Source organism: Piliocolobus tephrosceles, chromosome 1, assembly GCF_002776525.5.
Source record: "Piliocolobus tephrosceles isolate RC106 chromosome 1, ASM277652v3, whole genome shotgun sequence".
In the NCBI taxonomy this organism is placed as follows: Eukaryota; Metazoa; Chordata; class Mammalia; order Primates; family Cercopithecidae; genus Piliocolobus; species Piliocolobus tephrosceles.
Window position 1 is genome coordinate 108,998,073 of NC_045434.1, and position 4,326 is coordinate 109,002,398.

A 4,326-nucleotide genomic window follows, 5' to 3' on the forward strand; every position below is an offset into this window, starting at 1 on the left:
GCTTCCTTTATTTTCTGCTCAACTGCTAACATCTTCCAGAATACTTTTCTATTAACAGCTCTTTGGAAGATTCTGTGCCATGGCAAGCCAGATTTCAGTTTGGTTTAAGAGAGAGCTTTCTGTTAGAATGCCTGGAAGATGGAATGTGCTGAGGAGGTGGTGAGTTCCTGGAGGTTTTAGAGTGCAGACAAGATGATCTTTTTTTGGTAATTTTGGAGAGCAATGTATGCACCATGGATAGAATAATGGAGAGATAAGAAACATGGATGTTTCTTAAAACTCACAATTCTTTGTTATTGGTGGTTGTCCTAAGGATGAGTATGGTGGTAGAAATGCACTAACATTTGCCAAGTACCTATTATATATGTGGCACACATTATACTGGAAACTTACACAAACTTTATAATCTATTCCTTATAACAATCTTATTGTGGTAGGTATTGTTATCCCTAATTTATAGATGATATAAACAAGGTTATGAGAAAATAAATTTCTTAAGGTCACATATTAAGTGACTGAGCCAGAGTTGAAATTTGTCAGTTGGCTTCAAAGCTGAGGTGCTTTCTTTCACACTATACTGCTGATAGTCCCTGTAATAGGACAGCAGAGACAGACGAGGCTCTCATAACCATCTCCCAGGGGTAGCTGAACAGATTATTTCCTGCCCTTGCTTTAAGCTCCTCCCTCTTTCTCTGCTTAATTCCCCACCGTTCAGATTTTCAATTGCTGTTTGAAAGACAGAAGTATACACAACCTCAGATCAATTTTGGCTAAAAAAGGAGAGCTTCCAAGTACATGCCACTGGAGGATCACATAATGGCATCACTTTGATTTTTACTGCAAATGCTTAGGGATAAATGCGGTAGTAAATATACTATCTTGTTTAGCAATTTAAATATTCCCTGCAAGCTCATTAGGTTCTGTCACCTTATGGCTGTTCCTTGTGTGGGAGTGATACTCCCACCCCCACAGCTTGCTGTTCCCAAGACAGGTGTTTCTGGAGTGAGCGCTTGGGGGGATGCTCCTCACACGGAGGGTAGAGTCGGGAGGCAGCTCTTTAAAGGAATTACTGACGGTGTTGGCATAATAAAGAATCAGACTCCATTTGTGGTGTTTGACTGCTGACAGCTTCCTAGCCCCACTAATCCCTTTTCTCTTTCTACCTCCTTATCTGGGGAGGGTTATAAGAGAGCCAGGGTGCTTTTTGCTTTTGTATCAGTGGGAAGTTCAAACCATGCAAGCCCAGGCCATCACCCCAGCCCCACTCCATAATCACCATGAAACTCCAACTCAGTTGTCCCTTGCTACTCTCTCTAAAAACCATTTTTGACCCTGCTTGGAAGTCTATCCTGCTTTTCCCAGAGAATCTCATTATATGAAGAACAAACATTTTTACCCTCTTGGCATGTGGGTGTATGGCAACATCAATCTTGACATCCCGAAGCAAATTCCGGGTGAGGAGGGATGGCTCATTCTGCCTCTGTGGGGTCATCACAATTCAGTCATGCACCACTTAACGATGGAGATCTGTTCTGGGAAATGCATGGTTAGGCAATTTCATCACTGTGCGAACATTATGGAGTGTACTTGCACAAACCTAGATGGTAGAGCGTACTAGACACCTAGGCTATATGACAGAGCCTTTTGCTCCTAGACTACAAACCTCTACCACAAGTTATTGTAGTGAATATTGTAGGCAATTGTAACACAGTAGTAAGTATATGTGCATCTAAACATAGAAAAGGTATGGTAAAATATGACATAAAATACAAAAAATGATATACTTGTATAGGGCATTTAGCATGAACGGAGCTTGAGGACTGGAAATTGATCTGGGTGAGTCAGTGAGTGAGTGGTGCGTGAACATGAAGGCCTAGGACAGTACTGTACTCTACTCTACTGTAGACATTATAAACACTATCCACTGAGGCAACACCAAATTTATGAAAAAAATAATCATGCTACAACATTATCATGGTGATGACATCACTAGGAGATAGAAATTTTTCAACTCCATTTTAATCTTATGGGACCATGTCACATGGTCTGTCACTGGGACCATGTCACATGGGACCACGTCACATGGTCTGTCATTGGCCAAAACGTTGTTATATGGCATATGACAGTGCTGGTAATGGAAAGATTGAGCAAGACGTGACAGGAACCTAGGTTTCTGAGTCCTTGGCTGTCTGGGCCAGACAGTGAAAACTCTGAAGTGTTCCTGAAAGCAGTGTGTGCAGAGGGCAAGGTCAGGCAAATGCTCCAGTGTTATCACCGTGAGGCTGTAGCACCACACCTCACAGGCTCTTCTTGTATGCCGTATGGATGATTCCTTTTGCCTGGGAAGGCAGCTCAGAACCAAGAATAGAGAGAGGTTGAGTCCCTGAGCCTCATCCTACCTAAGTCTGTACCCAAATATCATGGCTAATGAAATTGGAGAAAGTCAATTTTAAAATAGTTCTATTTCTTCTTTTCCAGTCTTCCAGTCTGGGTGCTATTTATTTATTTAGTCAAATTGCACATGGCTAGTATGTCCAGCACTCTGTTGACTAGGAATAGGGAGAGAAAACATCTTTTCATTTTTTCTGATCTTAGGAGAAAAAACTTAGCTTTTCATCATTTATTATTACGCTAGCTGTAGGTTTCCCATGCATGACCTTTACCAGGTTGAGAAAGTTCCCTTCTAAGTTGACTGAGAGTTTTTATCACGAATGTGTGTTTTGAATTTTGGCAAATGATTTTTGTGTAACTATTGAGATGATCATATGATTTTCCTTTTAGAATGTTAATATGGCAACTACACTGATTTTTTTTTCATTTTGTTTTTTTCCCTCATGTCAAATGGGTAAAGTGCCAGTGTAACAAAGTTCAAGGGAGGCATATCTCACACATGAGTGTGAAAACCTACTCATCATGCTTTGATACATTTTTTTAAATGTTAAACTGATTTTGCATTCTGGTGATAAACTCCACTTGGTCATGATGTATTAGCTTTTTTATATATTGCTGGATTCAATTTGCTTAAATTTTGTTAAGGAGTTTTGCTTCTATGTTCATGGTGGAAATTAGTTTGTAGGTTAGTTTTCTTAGAAGAACCACCTGGTTTTGGGATCAAGATAATGCTTAAGTAATAGAATGAATTCAGGGTGCTCCCTCAAATTTTATTCTGTGGAAGAGTTTATGTAGAATAAATATTACATATTTCTTAATTTTGGTAGAATTCTTCAGTAAAGTTGTTTGGACCTAGAGTTTTCTTTATAGGAAAATTTTAAACTACAAACCCAATTTCTTTAATAGATACAGGGCTATTCAAGCTATTTCTTCTTTAGTGAGTTTTGACAGTTTGTGTCTTTAAAGGAGTTTAAAACATTCATATTTAAAGTGATTATTGGTGTAGTTGGATAAATATCTACCAAATTTGTAACTGTTTTCTATTCTTGCACTCTTTTTAAATCTTCCATTAATCTTCTGCCTTCTCCAATTTTAATTTTATATGATTTCATTTTCCCATTTTCTATCTTAAGTTATATTTATTGACATAAAATTTTTATATTTGTTTGGTCTCCTTTTAATGTTGGCAAGATCTACAGTTATGGCCCTTCTCTCATTCAGGATGATATTGGTAATTTGTTATGTTTCTCTCCTGATCAGCCTGTCTAGAAGGTTATCATTTTTATTGTTATTTTTAAAGAAAGAGGTTTAATTTCATTGGTTTTCTCCATTATTTTTGTTTTCTATTTCATTGATTTCCACTCTTATCTTTACTATTGACTTCCTTTCACATTAAGTTTGGTTTTATTTCTCTGGTTTCTTAAAGAGGAAGCTTAGTCATCGATTTTACATTTTTCTATTTTTCTAATATAAGATTTGAATGCTACAAATTATCCTGTAAGCCCTGCTTTAGCTTTTTTTAAAAGGGAAATTTTAATATGTTGTGTTTTCTTTTTTTTTTAGTCAAAATACTTTCTGATTTTCCTTGCAATTTAATCTTTGGCTCATGGGTTACTTAAAAGGAGGTTTCTTAGTTTCCAAATATTTGGATCTTTTTCACGTATTTTTGTATTGATATCGACTTAAATTCCATTGTGGTTAGAGAATATGCTCTGGATTATTTTAATCCTTTTAAATTTATTGAGACTTGTTTCATGATCTAGAATATGGTAAATATTGGTAAACATTTAGTGTATACACTTGAAAGGAATGTATTTTCTTCTATTGGATAGGATATTCTATAAATGTCAGGTCAAGTTGGTTGATAGTGTTGTTCATGTCTTCTATATCTTTATTTTCTGTTTATGGTGTTTATCAGTTTTTTAGATAGCAGTA

At 36.8% G+C, this 4,326-nt stretch overlaps 1 non-coding gene across 1 annotated transcript; it reads right to left on the minus strand.

The window, feature by feature from the left end:
* Positions 1 to 2,835: 2,835 nt before the first annotated feature.
* LOC111556071 lies at positions 2,836 to 2,940 on the minus strand. Its single transcript, XR_002735711.1, has one exon. It is a non-coding gene; the product is annotated as a small nucleolar RNA U13 (small nucleolar RNA).
* Between the last annotated feature and the right edge of the window lie 1,386 nt (positions 2,941 to 4,326).